Raw genomic sequence first — 22,281 nt, forward strand, 5'->3', positions numbered from 1 at the left:
ATATTTTCAATATTCTAATTTATTGCTACATTAAATAAAATTTACAAATTGTAATGCATAGTAAAGTTATAACAATAGATTTATATTGGCATGATTCAAATAATTTGTGATACTACTCATCTATGAAACAAATGCTGCTACCTCATTATTTTAAGATCTTGTTATGGACTGAATGTCTGTGCCCTCCCCAAATTCATATATTGAAGCCCTCATCCTCAGTATACTGGCATGTGGAAATGGGACCTTGGGAGGTATCTAGGTCAAGAGGGCAGGGCCTTGGTCTGCTATCAGTGCCCTTACAAGAAGAGACACAACAGAGCTGACCCCAGCATATGGGCATACTGTGAGAAGGTGGATACATGAGCCACCATCAGAACTCGACCATGCTGGCACCCTGATCTCAGATTTTGCCTCCATAACTGTGAGATAACGAATTTTTATAATGTAAAAGCACTCAGTCTATGCAATTTTGTATGGTATCCCAAGTCAGACACAACAGACCAAAAACAAGGGGCAAACCCTTCAAAGTGTTTCAATATTTGAAAGATTCTACAAGTATGTAAATAATTGGGATAAATAACACTCTTCTTTAGGAACCAAGCTGCTTTGGGAGCCAAGCCATTTTTATCTAGCCAAATAATATGCATTTGTCAAACTGGAGTGCCAAGATAATATCATATATCTTTTCACAATTTGATCTTGACTTGCCTCAACTAATTTGAAGAATAGATTTTTTTTCAGACAGATTGGTTAATGCCTGTTACCAACAGCCAACACAGTATGTTTCCTTAGGCTACATTCCACTGAATGTTGAACGAATGAACAATTTCATTTTTACTTAAAGGTAGACTATAAGTCCCCATGATTCAGTCTTGTCACCCCTCCGCTCCTGGACTAACTTTCTAAAATGCTTTTCAAGCACACAGATTCCCTCTACACCCTACTTAAAGTACAGAAACACCTCCAGCTGTTATAATGTCCATTTCATTAGTTAAAAGCTGATTTAGTATGCACAGAGATTGAGAGAAGATGGCATTAATCTTACGAGCAACCTGTGTGGATGACAGTGAGCATAAGAGATAATAATACAGACAATAACTAACATTTGTTGAACATTTCCTGTGTGCCAGGCATGGCATTAAGAATTCTATAATAATCTAATTTAATTGGTAAAATAATCTTCTGTCAAAGATACTGTTATTCTTACCACTTTATAAATGAGGAAACTGAAGTTAAAGGAATTTAATATCTAGGTTATTTAGTATCCATCATAGACATGATCACAAAAAAGGAAATCAAAGCTAGGGAAAAAAAAACTGATTAAGACAGACACCAATTTGCTCTCTTTCTATCTCCTTATTGCAATGAAAATCCGTGTGTAGAAAGAAACTCTTTGGCTTTCCAAAATAGGTTTGTTAAAGAGACCTCTGTCATAAAAATACAGGCTCTATTAGGATCACACGCACATACATACACATATACATATACCCAATACTAGAGCTTCACTTATCACCCAACATGATGTATACAATTTTAGCTTTGCAACCACCAGGTATTCATAAGTCCAATTCCAGGAATATCACACCATTTCTGTATCATCAGAAATGTATCCAAATATGATTTCCCCAAAGATATGGCCCACAGGGAGAGTTTGATGAATGTCCTCTTGCAGAGGATCTTCAATAGATTTTTACTTCTGCCTAAGCTACTTAAGTTGAGGCTCTGCTGAAGGTAAGGTGATGCCAGATGACCTGTATGGTCCTTTCCAAGTCTCAGGCTCTATTACAGAGATGCTAATATTCTGAGGCACTCAAGAATCTTCACCATCTATTATAGCTATTATTCAAATTCATGGAATTTCCTCTGGTACTGTTGCATAACATTTGCTTTTCTAATACATTACATTATTCAATTCACTTCCATTTTTCTCCAGCCTACCCCCAATCCCTTCTAATACCATGCTTTCTGAAAGTGCTGCCAGAAGGAATAACTCTTGCAAATTAATAAGACTTGTCATAGAAAATGTCAATCTAGTATTGGAATAACAGGGCAATAAACCAAAAGCAATTCAATAAAGTAATGGTGCTTGTCTAAAAAAAACAAATCTGTCCTTTGTCAGGTTTGTAGTGAGTTTTGATGAGCAATCTAATTTTATTAAACTAAAAATTATTTTTATTAATATGTTTTATGCAGTAGAATTTTATTAGAATAAACTCACCATTATTTTCTTTTTTATAATTAAGAAAACTCTCCCTTTTTACAGAAATTAATGTTATAGAATATAAAGCAATTAACAGTGAAGAAAATCCAGTAAGATATAAAACAAGTTTGTTTAATAAATATATTTCAAATATCTTAGTATATATCTCATATGGCTAAATTTGGCAACCCATGGAAGAGGTAAACAACATAAAACTACTAAACAGGGTCTAAATTATCTAAATAGATAACAAATAAATATATTCTAATTCAAATTTACAGGGCCTGAAGAATTATAATTTTATAAGTCTACAGTGAATTGCATAGTATTATCATTACTAAGGATGAAAAACATTAAGATAATTTTACAAATGTGTATTATGGAAATGTTACATGCATATAAGCACATACATATGTATGTGTATGTATATATGTATATTTATGAGATTATATGTGAGATTATATTTTGATATCTTAATTGCACATATTATTGATCCTCTTAGGAAATACTACATTCATCATACCTTATACCCCCTTCACAATGGCACTCATTTCCTCCTAAAATAGTACATATACAATTATATTTAGTATGTTGATTGCTTATTGGCTAACTCCCACAAGAATATATGACCATGCAGGATGGGATCTTCTTTTAAAACTCTTTTATTATATGAAATTTTAAACATACACCAAAGTAGGCAAAACTGTATAATGTAACCCCAAGTATTCATTACCAACTTCAACTATTATCAACTCATGGCTATCTTTTTACATCTATACCCATATATTCTACATATACTCTGGATTATTTTGAAATAAATCTTGGAGTACATATCATTTTATCTGTAAACAGTTTAGGTTATACCTCTATAGTCTACTCTGTAAAATCTGTAACAATTTTAATATGTAATTACATATTTTACAGAGTATCTTATAGATATTAAAAAATTACAGTAATAATTTAATCAATCAGTGTTCTAAATTCACTTGTATCACTTATTTTTTCAAATGTTTGAATGAAGATCCAAATAAGTATCATCACACACACACACACACACATATATATATATATATATATATATATATATATATATGAATCTGAGATATACAGTAAGTATAGAGCTATGCTTACTACTAGGCAAGGCACAGAAAACTTGATCCAACACAAAGGAGCTGGGTTCTGCGGGACAAGATCTTCAGAATAGGTGATAAGGAATAATCACAGACCATTTGTTGAAACATGGAGGATTTACTCTTGCGCAGGAATATACAACAGCCCCTTGGAAGATTGTCACATGATCAAAGGCAGGGATAGGGTGGTGACAAGCATCATAAAGAAAAGCAATTTGTCTTTGGCTTGTTGGTTCACAGAAGGACTGAGTAGAGGCAAGTTGCTGATTCCAGTCCCCTTTAATAAGTACAGATAGTGCAGCTGAGTCACAAACTGCAGACTGTCACGAAGCTCACTGTTAGGCTATTCTGCTGATTCTAACAAATTTTCTAAGAAGGCTTGGCCCTACCTGCACAATAATTTACAACCTCTTCCACCTTCCTGACTGGATCCTGTAGAGTGTTAATCTCTCAGTGTGACTCCATGGACCACCAGGATCCTCTGTCTATGGAATTCTCTAGGCAGGAATACTGAAGTGCGTTGCCAGTCACTTCTCCAGGGAATCTTCCCAACCCAGGGATCAAACCAAGGTCTCCTGCATTGCAGGCAGATCCTTTACTGTCTGAACCACTAGGGAAGCCTGCTTCATGTAGAAGGCAAGTCCTTTTGCTTGAACTCAATGCTCAGAGAGATTTTTTTGTTGTTGTTAATATTAAAATTGCTTGATTCATCTCTTACATCTTTTACAAGTTTCCATTCTTCTCCATACAAAATAGACAAATTGCCAATAAGCACATAAAAAGATGCCCAGCATCATAGATCATTAAGGAAGTGTAAGTCAAAACCACAGTGAGATACCACTTCATACCCACCAGGATAGCTATAATCAAAAAGACAGTAACAAGTGCTTAGAAGGATATAGAAACATTGGAACCCCCTTATATTGCTGGTAGGAATGGTGCAGACGCTTTGGAAAATATTTTGGTAGTTCTTCAAGATATTGTACATGGAGTTACCATATTACCCAGCAATTTCATTCTTGGTTATATATCCAACAAAATGGAAAACACATCTACACAAATGTTCATAGCAGTATTATTCACAATAACCAAAAAGGGAAAACAGCTTTTAATGCATACCAATTGGTAACAGGTAAACAAAATGTGATCAAGCCATACAATGGAATATTATTCAGCCATAAGAAAGAATGAATAGATGCATGAGTACACACATTGATGTAGCTTGAGAATATTAAGCTAAGTGAAATAAACCAGGCACAAAAAGTTACATATTGTATGATCCCTTTTAAATGAATGTCCAGAATAGGCAAATCCATGGAGATAGAAAGTAAATTAGAGCTTGTCAGAGGATATGGAAAGGGGAGCTGGGAGTGACAGCTGATGAGTAAAGGTTTTCTTTGAGGTGGGGGGGTGATGAAAATGTACTAGAATTAGAAAGTGGTGATGGTTGCTCAAGTTTCAGTTCAGTTTCAGTTCAGTCGCTCAGTCATGTCCGACTCTTTGCCACCCCATGAACTGCAGGGCGCCAGGCCTCCCTGTCCATCACCAACTCCCGGAGTTCACCCAAACTCATGTCCATCAAGTCGGTCATGCCATCCAGCCACTTCATCCTCTGTCGTCCCCTTCTCCTCCTGCCCCCAATCCCTCTGAGCATCAGAGTCTTTTCCAATGAGTCAACTCTTTGCATGAGGTGGCCAAGCTTTGGAGTTTCAGCTTCAGCATCAGTCCTTGCAAAGAACACCCAGGACTGATCTCCTTTAGGATGGACTGGTTGGATCTCCTTGCAGTCCAAGGGACTCTCAAGAGTCTTCTCCAACACCACAGTTCAAAAGCATCAATTTTTCAGTGCTCAGCTTTCTTCACAGTTCAACTTTCACATCCATATATGACTATTGGAAAAACCATAGCTTTGACTACATGGACCTTTGTCAGCAAAGTAATGTCTCTGCTTTTTAATATGCTATCCAGGTTGGTCATAGCTTTTCTTCCAAGGAGCAAGCATCTTTTTTTTCATGGTAGAATTTTAGATGAATTTTATTTTTTCTTCTTTATACTTTTGAAATCTTCTACAATGAGTCAGAACAAAAATAAACATATTTTTTAAAAACAAAAATTCCCATATGTAAATATGCATATACTGATACCTTTGGTAGTGTCCCACAGGTCTCTTTAGGCTCTCTTCATTTTTCTTCATGTTTTTTTCTTTTCTTCTACAGAGACTGGAAGATCTTAATAACTTACCTTCAAATTCACTGATTCTTTTTTCTGCCTGCTCAACTCTGTTGTTAAAAATCTCTAGTGAATTTTTCTTTTGATTGTTATACCTCTCAAGTCCCAATTTTCTATTTGGTTCCTCCTTTTTATAATTTCTCTCTCTTTGTTGATAACCTCTATATAGTGGTTTCTTTCTTTTCTTTCTTTCTTTATTTCCTCCATACAGTTATCCTAGTTTTATTCAGTTTGTTGTCTATGATTTCCTTTAGTTCTTTGAGCATACTTCAGCTAGTTGCTTTAAAGTCTGTGTCTAATAAGTCCAATGTCACAATTTCCTCAAAGACCATATCTTTTAAAAGTTTTATTTTTAATTGGAGGATAAAGCATTGCTTACAATGTTATGTTGGTTTCTGCTGTACAATAATGTGAATCAGCTATAAGTATACATATATCCCCTCCCTTTTGAGCCTCCCTCCCACTTCTTTACTGCCAGCGAATGGGCCTTATTTATCTGTTCTTGAAGTGATGTCAGCAACATGGCAACATATGTTCCTTCTTTTCATTCTTCCTTTTAAATTAATGAATTAGACATACAATCACTAACAAAACAGCTTGGTAAGTCCTAGGACTTTACACTAAGGGACTTAGAAGTCCTGCCCACCAGTGCAGCTGATAAAAGATAGAAAAACCTCTGTACAGGCTGAAGAACCAGGAGAGCCAACAAAATAGCCTAGGCCCTGACTGTCAGGCAAAAACCAGATTAGTCCTGACCCAGGCAGAGGGATTATATTGGAAAAGAGGCAGGTAAGTGTTGCAAACCATGTTTAAAAGATTGTGCTCAGCAGGAATTTCACCCATGAGCCTCTGGGAGTACCACCACTGGGTCTCCTCCGAGCAGATCCCCCAACCCACTGAGTGCTAAGCCCACACCTCCCCTCAACTCTCTTTGCGCATGCTGCTCAGTATATCTGTGAGAAAAAGCTCTGGTAGATGGGGAGTACTTGGAAAACAGGCAGCAGTCAGTGAGCAATGTGGAAAGCACAAACACGAAATACAAACCACTTCCTCAAAAACAAAAGAGAGGTTTCCAGCCTGATGAATTATAAGAACCAGAAAAGATATAAAGGTTTAAGAATTTAGACACAAGCAAGAGCACAAAGAGTAGAGTAGGTTCAACTTCACAAACACAGAGGCAAAACCCAGGTAATAACAATACCACAGAATATACCTTCTGCTGAAGGCAAGGAGCACAGAGTTAAGGAGGAAGCTGCTATTTCAACTATGACAGCACCAGTACATGACTATAAGGAGTATAAAAAACCAAGGAAGTATGGCATCACAAAAAGAAAATAATAGTTCTGCAGGAATCAAGTCTAAAAACATGGAATACTGTGATTTAACTGAAAAAGAATTTTAAATTGCACTTATAAAGAAGAGCAGTAAGTTACTTAAAAAACTCAGAAAGGTGGTTCAGTGAAATCAGGAATAAAGTATATGAAAAAAATGAGCTCTTCTCCAAAGATTCTGAAATTATAATAAAGAACCAAACAGAAATTTCAGTTTGGTTGGAGCTGAAGAATTTATGAGGGAGATGAAGAATGCAACAGAGAGCATCTGTAGCTATTTCTGCTTTATTGACTATACCAAAGACTTTGACTGTGTGGATCACCACAAACTGTGGAAAATTCTGAAACAGATGGGAATACCAGCCCACCTGACCTGCCTCTTGAGAAATCTGTATGCAGGTCAAGAAGCAACAGTTAGAACTGGACATGGAACAACAGACTGTTTCCAAATAGGGAAATCAATACATCAAGGTTGTATATTTGTGTCACTCTGCTTAACTTATATGCAGAGTACATCATGAGAAATGCTGGGTTGGATGAAGCACAAGCTGGAATCAAGATTACAGGGAGAAATGTCAATAACCTCAGATATGCATATGACACCACCCTTATGGAAGAAAGCGAAGAAGAACTAAAGAGCCTCTTGATGAAAGTAAAAGAGGAGAGTGAAAAAGTTGGCTTAAAGCTCAACATTCAGAAAATGAAGATCATGGCATCTAGTTCCATCACTTCATGGCAAATAGATGGGGAAACAGTGGAAACTGTGACAGATTTTATTTTGGGGGGCTCCAAAATCACTGCAGATGATGATTGCAGCCATGAAATCAAAAGACACTTACTCTTTGGAAGAAAAGCTATGACCAACTTAGCATATTAAAAAGCAGAGACATTACTTTGCCAACAAAGGTCCATCTAGTCAAGGCTATGGTTTTTCCAATTGTCATGTATGGATGTGAGAGATGGTTGGATGGCATCACCAACTCAATGGACATGGGTTTGAGTAAACTCAGGGAATTGATGATGGACAGGGAGGCCTGGCGTGCTGCAGTCCATGGGGTAGCAAAGAGTCAGACATGACCGAGTGACTGATCTGAACTGTAGCAGGGAAGATCATACAGAAAAATGAGTAAGTGACTTGGATAGGAATTTTGCAATAACACAGAAGAGACCAAAAAAAAAAAAAAAAAAACAGATTTAAAAAGCATGAAGATGGCCTATGTGAGCCATGTAATTCCATAGAAAAGACAAATATAAGAAAAATCGGTGTCCCAGATGGAGAAGAGAAGAAGAAATTTGTAGAGAGTTTACTTTAAAAAGTAATAGCTAAAATCCTTAACAAAATTCTAGCAATCAGAATCCAACAACACATTAAAAAGATCATACACCATGACCAAATGGCTTTATCCCAGGGATGCAAGGATTTTTCAATATCCACAAATCAATCAATGTAATACACAACATTAACAAATTGAAAAATAAAAGCAATATGATTATCTCAATAGATGCAGAGAAAGCCTTTGACAAAATTCAACATCCATTTATGAGAAAAACTCTCCAGAAAGCAGGAATAGAAGGAACATACCTCAACATAATAAAAGCTATACATGGCAAACCCACAGCAAACATCATCCTAAATGGTGAAAAATTGAAAGCATTTCCCCAGAAGTCAGGAACAAGACAAGGGTGCTCACTTTCACCATTACTATTCAACATAGTTTTGGAAGTTTTGGCCATAGCAATCAGAGCAGAAAAAGAAATAAAAGGAATCCAAATTGGAAAAGAAGAAGTAAAACTCTCACTGTTTGCAGATGACATGATCCTCTACATAGAAAACCCTAAAGACTCCACCAGAGAATTACTAGAGCTAATCAATGAATATAGTAAAGTTGCAGGATATAAAATCAACACACAGAAATCCCTTGCATTCCTATACACTAATAATGAGAAAATAGAGAAATTAAGGAAACAATTCCAGGGAGGAGCCAAGATGGCGGACGAGTAGGACGGGGAGAACACTTTCTCCCCCACAAATTCATCAAAAGAGCATTTAAACGTCGAGTAAATTCCACAAAACAACTTCTGAAAGCCAGCAGAGGACATCAGGCACCCAGAAAAGCAACCCAAGTCTTCGAAAGGATATTTTTAATTTATGCTTTTTGGTATTTGATATCAATTTTGTACCTGTATTTTCTTTATAATTTTTGCGACATTGTTTGTTTTTGTTTCTTTGTTCGTTTTCTCTCTTTATTTTTCTTCTTTTTTTTAACATTGTATTTTTGAAATTCCAAAGTCTACTCTAGATTTTTAACTTTTGCTTTTTAGTATTAGTTATCAATTTTGTACCTATATTTTCTTTATAATTTTCACGACCTTGTTTGTTTTTGTTTGTTCGTTTTTTCTCACTTTCTTTTCTTTCTTCTTTTCTTTAACATCGTATTTTTGAAATTCCAAACTCTACTTTAGATTTTTAACTTTTGCTTTTATGTATTTGTTACCAATTTTGTATCTTTAAGAACCCAATCTTCAGTACCCATTTTTCACTAGGGAGTGAGATTACTTGACTGCTGTCTCTCCCTTTGGACTCTCCTTTTTCTCCACCAGGTCGCCTGTGTCTCCTCCCTAACCCCTCTCTACTCTACCCAATTCTGTGAATTTCTGTGTGTTCCAGATGGTGGAGAACACTTAGGGAACTGATTACTGGCTGGATCTGTCTCCCTCCTTTTCATTCCCCGCTTTTATCCTTCTGGCCACCTCTGTCTCCTTCCTCCTTCTTCTCTTCTCTGTATAAATCCGTGAACATCTCTGAGCAGTCCAGTTGTGGAGTGCACATAAGGAAGTGATTACTGGCTAGCCCACTCTCCCCACTATTGATTCCACCTCATCTCATTTGGGTCACCTCTAACTCCCTCCTCCCTCTTCTCTTCTCCATGTAACGCTGTGAACCTCTCTGAGTGACCCTCACGGTAGAGAAACTTTTCATCTTTAATGTAGATGTTTTATCAATGGTACAGTATAGAAGGAGAAGTTTTGAAACTACTGTAAAAATAAGACCAATAACTGGAAGCAGAAGGCTTAAGTCCAAACCCCGACTCCAGGGAACTCCTGACTCCAAGGAACATTAATTGACGGGAGCTCATCAAACGCCTCCATACTGACAATGAAACCAAGCACCACACAGGGGCCAACAAGGTCCAGGGCAAGACATACCAAGCAAATTCTCCAGCAACAAAGGAACACAGCCCTGAGCTTCAAGACACAGGCTGCTCAAAGTCACCCCAAAACCATAGATATCTCATAACTCATTACTGGACATTTCATTGCACTCCAGAGAGAAGAAATACAGCTCTACCCACCAGAACACCGACACAAGCTTCCCTAACCAGGAAACCTTGACAAGCCACCTGTACAAACCCACACACAGCGAGGAAACAGCACAATAAAGAGAACTCCACAAACTGCCAGAATACAGAAAGGACACCCCAAACTCAGCAATTTAAACAAGATGAAGAGACAGAGGAATACTCAGCAGATAAAGGAACAGGATAAATATCCACCAAACCAAACCAAAGAGGAAGAGATAGGGAATCTACCTGATAAAGAATTCCAAATAATGATAGTGAAATTGATCCAAAATCTTGAAATCAAAATGGAATCACAGATAAATAGCTTGGAGATAAGGATTGAGAAGATGCAAGAAAGGTGTAACAAGGATCTAGAAGAAATAAAAGAGAGTCAATATATAATGAATAATGCAATAAATGAAATTAAAAACACTCTGGAGGCAACAAATAGTAGAATAACAGAGGCAGAAGATAGGATTAGTGAATTAGAAGATAGAATGGTAGAAATAAATGAATCAGAGAGGATAAAAGAAAATCGAATTAAAAGAAATGAGGACAATCTCAGAGACCTCCAGGACAATATTAAACGCTACAACATTCGAATCATAGGGGTCCCAGAAGAAGAAGACAAAAAGAAAGACCATGAGAAAATACTTGAGGAGATAATAGTTGAAAACTTCCCTAAAATGGGGAAGGAAATAATCACCCAAGTCCAAGAAACCCAGGGAGTCCCAAACAGGATAAACCCAAGGCGAAACACCCCAAGACACATATTAATCATATTAACAAAGATCAAACACAAAGAACAAATATTAAAAGCAGCAAGGGAAAAACAACAAATAACACACAAGGGAATTCCCATAAGGATAACAGCTGATCTTTCAATAGAAACTCTTCAAGCCAGGAGGGAATGGCAAGACATACTTAAAGTGATGAAAGAAAATAACCTACAGCCCAGATTATTGTACCCAGCAAGGATCTCATTCAAATATGAGGGAGAAATCAAAAGCTTTTCAGACAAGCAAAAGTTGAGAGAATTCAGCACCACCAAACCAGCTCTCCAACAAATACTAAAGGATATTCTCTAGACAGGAAACACAAAAATGGTGTATAAATTCGAACCCAAAACAATAAAGTAAATGGCAATGGGATCATACTTATCAGTAATTACCTTAAACGTAAATGGGTTGAATGTCCCAACCAAAAGACAAAGACTGGCTGAATGGATACAAAAACAAGACCCCTACATATGCTGTCTACAAGAGACCCACCTCAAAACAGGGGACACATACAGACTGAAAGTGAAGGGCTGGAAAAAGATTTTCCATGCAAATAGGGACCAAAAGAAAGCAGGAGTAGCAATACTTATATCAGATAAAATAGACTTTAAAACAAAGGCTGTGAAAAGAGACAAAGATGGTCACTACATAATGATCAAAGGATCAATCCAAGAAGAAGATATAACAATTATAAATATATATGCACCCAACACGGGAGCACCACAGTATGTAAGACAAATGCTAACAAGTATGAAAGGAGAAATTAACAATAACACAATAATAGTGGGAGACTTTAATACCCCACTCACACCTATGGATAGATCAATTAAACAGAAAATTAACAAGGAAACACAAACTTTAAATGATACAATAGACCAGTTAGACCTAATTAATATCTATAGGACATTTCATCCCAAAACAATGAATTTCACCTTTTTCTCAAGTGCACACGGAACCTTCTCCAGGATAGATCACATCCTGGGCCATAAAGCTAGCCTTGGTAAATTCAAAAAAATAGAAATCATTCCAAGCATCTTTTCTGACCACAATGCAGTAAGATTAGATCTCAATTACAGAAGAAAAACTATTAAAAATTCCAACATCTGGAGGCTGAACAACATGCTGCTGAATAACCAACAAATCACAGAAGAAATCAAAAAGAAATCAAAATTTGCATAGAAATGAATGAAAATGAAAACACAACAACCCAAAACCTGTGGGACATTGTAAAAGCAGTCCTAAGGGGAAAGTTCATAGCAATACAGGCATACCTCAAGAAACAAGAAAAAAGTCAAATAAATAACCTAACTCTACACCTAAAGCAACTAGAAAAGGAAAAAATGAAGAACCCCAGGGTTAGTAGAAGGAAAGAAATCTTAAAAATTAGGGCAGAAATAAACGCAAAAGAAACAAAAGAGACCATAGCAAAAATCAACAAAGCCAAAAGCTGGTTCTTTGAAAGTATAAATAAAATTGACAAACCATTAGCCAGACTCATCAAGAAACAAAGGGAGAAAAATCAAATCAATAAAATTAGAAATGAAAATGGAGAGATCACAACAGACAACACAGAAATACAAAGGATCATAAGAGACTACTATCAGCAATTATATGGCAATAAAATGGACAACGGGGAAGAAATGGACAAATTCTTAGAAAAGTACAACTTTCCAAAATTGGACCAGGAAGAAATAGAAAATCTTAACAGACCCATCACAAGCACGGAAATTGAAACTGTAATCAAAAATCTTCCAGCAAACAGAAGCCCAGGTCCAGATGGCTTCACAGCTTAATTCTACCAAAAATTTAGAGAAGAGCTAACACCTATCCTACTCAAACTCTTCCAGAAAATTGCAGAGGAAGGTAAACTTCCAAACTCATTCTATGAGGCCACCATCACCCTAATACCAAAACCTGACAAAGATCCCACAAAAAAAGAAAACTACAGGCCAATATCACTGATGAACATAGATGCAAAAATCCTTAACAAAATTCTAGCAATCAGAATCCAACAACACATTAAAAAGATCATACACCATGACCAAGTGGGCTTTATCCCAGGGATGCAACGATTCTTCAATATCCACAAATCAATCAATGTAATACACCACATTAACAAATTGAAAAATAAAAACCATATGATTATCTCAATAGATGCAGAGAAAGCCTTTGACAAAATTCAACATCCATTTATGAGAAAAACTCTCCAGAAAGCAGGAATAGAAGGAACATACCTCAACATAATAAAAGCTATATATGACAAACCCACAGCAAACATTATCCTCAATGGTGATAAATTGAAAGCATTTCCTCTAAAGGCAGGAACAAGACAAGGGTGCCCACTTTCACCATTACTATTCAACATAGTTTTGGAAGTTTTGGCCACAGCAATCAGAGCAGAAAAAGAAATAAAAGGAATCCAAATTGGAAAAGAAGACGTAAAACTCTCACTGTTTGCAGATGACATGATCCTCTACATAGAAAACCCTGAAGACTTCACCAGAATACTACTAGAACTAATCAATGAATATAGTAAAGTTGCAGGATATAAAATCAACACACAGAAATCCCTTGCATTCCTATACAGTAATAATGAGAAAACAGAAAGAGAAATTAAGGAAACAATTCCATTCACCATTGCAATGAAAAGAATAAAATACTTAGGAATATATCTATCTAAAGAAACTAAAGACATATATATAGAAAACTATAAAACACTGGTGAAAGAAATCAAAGAGGACACTAATAGATGGAGAAATATACCATGTTCATGGATTGGAAGAATCAATATAGTGAAAATGAGTATACTACCCAAAGCAATTTACAGATTCAATGCAATCCCTATCAAGCTACCAACAGTATTCTTCACAGAGCTACAATAAATAATTTCACAATTTGTATGGAAATACAAAAAACTTTGAATAGCCAAAGCAATCTTGAGAAAGAAGAATGGAACTGGAGGAATCAACCTACCTGACTTCAGGCTGTACTACAAAGCCACAGTCATCAAGACAGTATGGTACTGGCACAAAGACAGAAATATAGATCAATGGAACAAAATAGAAAGCCCAGAGATAAATCCACGCACCTATGGACACCTTATCTTTGACAAAGGAGGCAAGAATATACAATGGATTAAAGACAATCTCTTTAACAAGTGGTGCTGGGAAAACTGGTCAACCACTTGTAAAAGAATGAAATTAGAACACTTTCTAACACGATGCACAAAAACAAACTCAAAATGGATTAAAGATCTAAACTAAGACCAGAAACTATAAAACTCCTAGAGGAGAACATAGGCAAAACACTCTCTGACATACATCACAGCAGGATCCTCTATGACCCACCTCCCAGAATATTGGAAATAAAAGCAAAAATAAACAAATGGGACCTAATTAACCTTAAAAGCTTCTGCACATCAAAGGAAACTATAAGCAAGGTGAAAAGACAGCCTTGAGAATGGGAGAAAATAATAGCAAATGAAGCAACAGACAAACAACTAATCTCAAAAATATACAAGCAACTCCTACAGCTCAACTCCAGAAAAATAAATGATCCAGTCAAAAAATGGGCCAAACACTAAACAGACATTTCTCCAAAGAAGACATACAGATGGCTAACAAACACATGAAAAGATGATCAACATCACTCATTATCAGAGAAATGCAAATCAAAACCAAATGAGGTACCATTTCATGCCAATCAGAATGGCTGCTATCCAAAAGTCTATAAGCAAAAAATGCTGGAGAGGGTGTGGAGAAGAGGGAACCCTCTTACACTGTTGGTGGGAATGCAAACTAGTATAGCCAGTATGGAGAACAGTGTGGAGAGTCCTTAAACAACTGGAAATAGAACTGCCTTATGACTTAGCAATCCCACTGCTGGGCATACACACCAAAGAAACCAGAATTGAAAGAGACACATATACCCCAATGTTCATCACAGCACTGTTTATAATAGCCAGGACATGGAAGCAACCTAGATGTCCATCAGCAGATGAATGGCTAAGAAAGCTGTGGTACATATACACAGTGGAGTATTACTCACCCATTAAAAAGAATACATTTGAATCAATTCTAATGAGGTGGATGAAACTGGAGCCTATTATACAGAGTGAAGGCAATGGCACCCCACTCCAGTACTCTTGCCTGGAAAATCCCATGGACAGAGGAGCCTGGTAGGCTGCAGTTCATGGGGTCGCTAAGAGTCGGACACGACTGAGCGACTTCCCTTTCACTTTTCACTTTCATGCATTGGAGAAGGAAATGGCAACCCACTCCAGTGTTCTTGCCTGGAGAATCCTAGGGACGGACGAGCCTGGTGGGCTGCTGTCTATGGGGTCACACAGAGTTGGACATGACTGAAGTAACTTAGCAGCAGCAATGCATATATACGGAATTTAGAAAGATGGTAATGATAACCCTGTATGTGAGACACCAAGAGAGACACAGATGTCTCTCTTTTGTCTTTTGGACTCTGTGGGAGAGGGCGAGGATGGGTTGATTTGGGAGAATGGTATTGAAACACGTATAATATCATATATGAAACGAATCACCAGTCTAGGTTCGATGTAGGATACAGGATGCTTGGGGCTGTTGCACTGGGATTACCCAGAGGGATGGTATAGGGAAGGAGGTGGGAGGGGGGTTCAGGATTGGGAACACGTGTACACCCGTTGTGGATTCATGTTGATGTATGGCAAAACCAATACAATATTTTAAAGTAATTAGCCTCCAATTAAAATAAATACATTTATATTTTTTTAAAAAAGTAATAGCTGAGAATTTCTCAACTTGGTTAAAGACTTTTACATATAAGTCCATGACGCTAATAGAGCCCTCTATTTTCTTAACACAAAAAGGCATTCTCCAAGACACAGTCAATGATAGTGTCAAAAATCAATGATAAAGAAAAAATCTTAAAGGTAGGCAGGGGTGGAAATTTAGCCTACAGTGGAAACACCATAGCTATGAGCAGATTTCTCAAGAAACCACAAAGCATAAGATAATGAAATGACATAATCAGTGTGTTGAATGATAAAATTGCTAGCCAAGACTTGAACCACTAAAGTTATCCTTCAGTGGAAGAAAAGACCTTCTAAGTCAATAAATAGCTGAAGGAATTTACCACCACTAGACATGCCTTGAAAAGATGCTGAAAGGAGATCTTCTAGCCAAAGCGCTAAGATGCCTATCAGTGAATGAAAACATATTTAAGTATTTAATATACAGACCAAGGTGAAAATATACATAGACAGGCTTAAAAATTGTAACTCTATATTAGAATGATGCTATATAATTCAATTATAGTATAAAGGCTAAAGGAAAGAATAGTAAAAATAACCATAGCTACTATAAATTGTTAAGAAACACACATCAAAAGAGATAAATTGTGATATTAGTAATATAAAAGGAAGACATAAAAGATTCATGCCTGCATAGGTAATAGACACTAAATTTCTATCAGCCTGAATATTTTATTTGTAAGTTATTTTATATAAGCTGCATGTTAGCCACAATGTAAAAACCTAAAGCAAATCCACAACAGACAAAGAAATAGGAAACAGAGCATGCCACCATGGAAAATAATAAATTTTAAAAGCTAGACAGAAAGAGAAAAAAAAGGAAAAGCAAAACAACCAGAAATAAATTATTAATAATAATATGGCATTATTAAGTCCTTCAGTTCAGTTTAGTTCAGTTGCTCAGTCATGTCCGACTCTTTGCGACCCCATGAATCGCAGCACGCCAGGCCTCCCTGTCCATCACCAACTCCCGGAGTTCACTCAGACTCACGCCCATCGAGTCAGTGATGCCATCCAGCCATCTCATCCTCTGTCGTCCCCTTCTCCTCCTGCCCTCAATCCCTCCCAGCATCAGGGTCTTTTCCAATGAGTCAACTCTTTGCATGAGGTGGCCAAAGGACTGGAGTTTCAGCTTTAGCATCATTCCTTCCAAAGAAATCCCAGGGCTGATCTCCTTCAGAATGGACTGGTTGGATCTCCTTGCAGTCCAAGGGACTCTCAAGAGTCTTCTCCAACACCACAGTTCAAAAGCATCAATTCTTTGGCGCTCAGCTTTCTTCACAATCCAACTCTCACATCCATACATGACCACTGGAAAAACCATAGCCTTGACTAGATGGACCTTTGTTGGCAAAGTAATGTCTCTGCTTTTCAATATGCTATCTAGGTTGGTCATAACTTTCATTCCAAGGAGTAAGCGTCTTTTAATTTCATGGCTGCAGTCACCATCTACATACCATTAATTACTCTAAATGTAAATGGTTGAATTCACCAACAAAAGCAAAGTAGCTGGATGGGTTAAAAAATAGCACCCAACTATATGTTGCCTGGGGGCTTCCCAGGGAGTGCTAGTGGTAAAGAACCAACCTGCCAATGCAGGAAATGTAAGAGATATGGGTTCAATCCCTGAGCTGGGAAGATGCCCTGGAGGGTGTGGCAACTCACTCTAGTATTCTTGCCTGGAGAGTCCCTAGAGGAACCTGGAGGGCTACAGTCCATAAAGTTGCAAAGAGTTGGACACGACTGAAGCAATTTAGCATGCATACGCTACCTACAAGAGACTCACTTGACTTGTAAGGATGTACATAGGCTCAAAGAGAAAGAGTAGAAAAAGATTTCTGGGCAGGTAAAAACCAAAAGAAAGCAGAGGAAGGTGTACTAACATCAGGCAAAATAGACTTTAGGCCAAAAATGGTAACAAGAGACAAGGCAACTCATTATGTAATGATAAAGGGATTAATCCATCAAGAAGCTATAGCAATTGTTAATGAATATGTACTCAGCAATGGAACACTTAAATATACCAACAGATATGAAGGGAGAAATGGACAATTCTGTAATAGTGGGGGATGTCAATATCCCACTTTCAACAATGAATAGATCATCCAGACAGAAAATCAACAAGAAAATGATGGATTTGAAGCAAACATTAGACCAAATGGACCTAGTGGACATCTATAAAACAATCCATCGAACAAGAGCAAAATACACATTCTTCTCAAATGCACACAGAACATTCTCTAGAATATATCATATGATAGGATACAAAATTAGTCTTAATAAATTTAAGACGGTTGAAATTATACCTAGTATATATTCTGACATCAATAGTATGAAAGCAGAAAATCTGGAAAATCTACAAATATCTAAAAACTAAACAGCACACTGTTGAACAGCCAACAGATCAAAAAAGAAATCAAAAGAAAAACCAAAGCTTATATCAAAACAAATAAAAATGGAAACACAACATATCAAAACTTATGGGACACTGAAAAAGTAGGTCTGAGAGGGAAGTTTATGGTGATAAGTACATACAGTAAGAAATTAGAAAGATTTCAGAAAAAAAAAAAAAACACCTAACTTTATACCTCAATTAACTAGAAAAAGAAAAACAGCTTAAGTCCAAAAATAGCAGAAGGAAGAAAATAATAAAATCAAAGTGGATATAAATGAAACAGAAATCACACCAAAAAAAAAAAAAAAAATATAAATAAAACTATTTTTTTCAAAGATAAAACAAAAATGACAAAACTTTAATGAGACTAAGAAAGAAGACTAAAATTAAATCAGAAATGTAAGAGGAATAATGAAAACTGACACTACAGAAATACATAGTATAATAAGAGACTGCTGCTGCTGCTGCTAAGTCACTACAGTTGTGTCTGACTCTGTGCGACCCCAAAGACAGAAGCCCACCAGGCTCCCCCATCCCTGGGATTCTCCAGGCAAGAACACTGGAGTGGGTTGCCATTTCCTTCTCCAGTGCGTGAAAGTGAACAGTGAAAGGGAAGTCGCTCAGTCGTGTCCGACTCTTAGAGACCCCATGAACTGCAGCCTACCAGGCTCCTCCCTCCATGGGATTTTCCAGGCAAGAGTACTGGAGTGGGGTGCCATTGCCTTCTTCGATAATAAGAGACTACTATGAACAATTACAGGGATTCCCAGGTGGCTCAGAGGTAAAGAATCCAACTGCCAATGCAGGAGTCACAGGAGACACAGATTCGATCCCTGGGTTGGGAAGATACCCTGAGGGATGAAATGCAACCCACTCTGGTATTCTTGCCTAGAAAAATCCCATGGACAGAGGAGCCTGGCAGGCTACAGTTCATAGGGTCACAAAGAGTTGGCACAACTGAGCATACAAACAAAAACAATTACATACCAACAAATTAGATAACCTGTAAGAAAAAGATAAGTTGCTAGAATCATACAAACTACCACAAATGAGCAAGAAAAAGCAGAATACCTGAACATGCAGAGTAAGGCTATTGAACCAGTAATCAAAAACCTCCCAATATAGAAGACCCCAGGACCAGATGGCTTCAATGACAAATTCTACCAAACGTTTAGAGAAGAATTAATGCCAGTCCTTCTCAAATTTTTCTAAAAACAACTGTAGAGGAGGGAGCACTTCTAAACCCATTGAACAAGACCACTATTACCCTTAGAAAGCCAAATAAGGACTCCACAAGAAAAGAAAACGATAGCCTAGGATTCATAATAAAAAAAATGAAAAATGTCTCAACAAATATTAGCAAACCAAATGCAAAACTCATTAAAAGGATTATACACCATGATCAAGTGAGATTTATCTCTGGGATACAGGTGTGGTTCAACATGTGAAAATCAATAAACATGGCAAAACATATTAGTAACATGAAATATGGTTTGGCTGAAGGTGACTCTACACATGGACATCATCAGATGGTCAATACTGAAATCATTGATTATATTCTTTGCAGCTGAAGATGGAAAGCTCTATACAGTCAGCAAAAACAAGACCTCGAGCTGACTGTGGCTCAGATCATGCTCTCCTTATTGCAAAATTCAGGCTCAGAGTGAAGAAAGTAGGGAAAACCACTAGGGCATTCAGGTATGACCTAAATCAAATCCCTTATGATTATACAGTGGAGGTGACACATAGATCCAAAGGATTATATCTGGTAGACAGAGTGCCTGAAGACCCACGGACAGAAGTTCACAACATTGTATAGGAGGTGGTGACCAAAACCATCTCCAAGAAAAAGACATGCAAGAAGGCAAAGCGGTTGTCTGAGGAGACCTTACAAATAGCTGCAAAAAGAAGAGAAGTAAAAGGCAAAGGAGAAACAGAAAGAAATATACAAATGAATTCAGAATTATGGAGGCTAGCAAGGAGAGATAAGAAAGCCTTCTTAGGTCAAACAAAGAAAGGAAAAACAATAAAATTGGAAAGACTAGAGCTCTCTTCAAGAAAATTGAGGATACCGAGGTTATCTCTCCATTTTATGGAACGTCAAATAAGCAATTTCAATGGAAATTCAATTCAGTTGCTCAGTCGTGTCAGACTCTTTGTGACACCATGGACTGTAGTACACCAAGCTTCCCTGTCCATCACCAACTCCAGGAGCTTGCTCAAACTCATGTCCATCCAGTCGGTGATGCCATCCAACCATCTCAACCTCTGTCGTCCCCTTCTCCTGCTGCCTTCAATCTTTCCCAGCATCAGGGTCTTTTTCAAGGAGTCAGTATTATGCATCCAGTGGCCAAAGTATTGAAGTTTCAGCTTCAGCATGAATCCTTCCAAAGAATATTCAGGACTGATTTCCTTTAGAATTCACTGGTTTGATCTCCTTGCAGTCCAAGGGACTCTCAAGAGTCTTCTCCAACACCACAGTTCAAAAGCATCAATTATTCCATGCTCTGCTTCCTTTATAGTCCAACTCCCACATCCATATATGACTACTGGAAAAACCATAGCTTTGACTAGATGGATCTTTGTTGGCAAAGTAATATCTCTGATTTTTACTATGTTGTCTAGGTTGGTCATAGCTTTTCTTTCAAGGAGCACGTGTCTTTTAATTTCATGGCTGCAATCACCATCTGCAGTGATTTTGGAGCCCAGGGAAAGAAAGTCTGTTGCTGTTTCCATTGTTTCCCCACCTATTTGCCATAAAGTGATGGGACCAGACCCCATGATCTTAGTTTTTTGAATGTTGAGTTTTAAGCCAACTTTTTCACTCTCTTCTTTCACTTTCATCAAGAGGCTCTTTAGTTCTTCTTCACTTTCTGCCATAAGGATGGTGTCATCTGGGTATCTGAGGTTATTGACATTTCTCCCAGCAATCTTGATTCCGGCTTGTGCTTCATCCAGCCCACCATTTTGCATGATTTAATCTGAATATAAGGTAAATAAACAGGGTGACAATATACAGCCTTGACGTACTCCTTTCCCAATTTGGAACCAGTATGTTTTCCATGTTTGGTTCTAACTGTTGCTTCTTGACCTGCATACAGATTTCTCAGGAGTCAGGTAAGGTGGTCTGGTATTCCCATCTCTTTCAGAATTTTCTACATTTTGTTGTGATTCACACAGTCAAAGGCTTTGGTGCAGTCAATAAAGCAGTAGATGTTTTTCTGGAACTCTCTTGTTTTTTTGATGATCCGATGGATGTTGGCAATTTGTTCTCTGGTTCCTCTGCCTTTTCTAAATCCAGCTGGAACATCTGGAAGTTCATGGATCATGTACTACTAAAGCTTGGCTTGGAGAATTTTGAGCATTACTTTGCTAGGGTGTGAGATGAATCTAGTTGTGTGGTAGTTTGAGCATTCTTTGGCAATGGAAAGATGGATACGATAAATTACAGGAATGGTAAGGACCTAACAGAAGCAGAGATTAGAAGAGGTGGCAGGAATACACAGAAGAACTATACACAAAAAGATTTAATGAACCGGATAAGCAAGGTAATGTGGTCACTCACCTAGAGCAAACATTCTAGAGTGTAAAATCAAGTGGCCCTTAGGAAGCATTCTATGAACAAAGCTAGTGGAGATGATGGAATTCCAGTTGAGCTACTTAAAATCCTAAAAGATGCTGCTGCTAAAGTGCTCAATATGCCAGCAAATTTGGAAAACTCAGGAGTGGCCACAGGAATAGAAAAGGTCAGTTTTCATTCCAATCCCAAATATGGGTAATGCCTAAGAAGAAAAGGGAACCCTCTTACACTGTTGGTGGGAATGAAAACTAGTACAGCCACTATGGAGAACAGTGTGGAGATTCCTTAAAAAACTGGAAATAGAACTGCCTTATGATCCAGCAATCCCACTGCTGGGCATACACACTGAGGAAACCAGAAGGGAAAGAGACACGTGTACCCCAATGTTCATCGCAGCACTGTTTATAATAGCCAGGACATGGAAGCAACCTAGATGTCCATCAGCAGATGAATGGATAAGAAAGCTGTGGTACATATACACAATGGAGTATT

Source organism: Bos mutus, chromosome 1 (genome assembly GCF_027580195.1).
Source record: "Bos mutus isolate GX-2022 chromosome 1, NWIPB_WYAK_1.1, whole genome shotgun sequence".
NCBI classification, from domain to species: Eukaryota; Metazoa; Chordata; class Mammalia; order Artiodactyla; family Bovidae; genus Bos; species Bos mutus.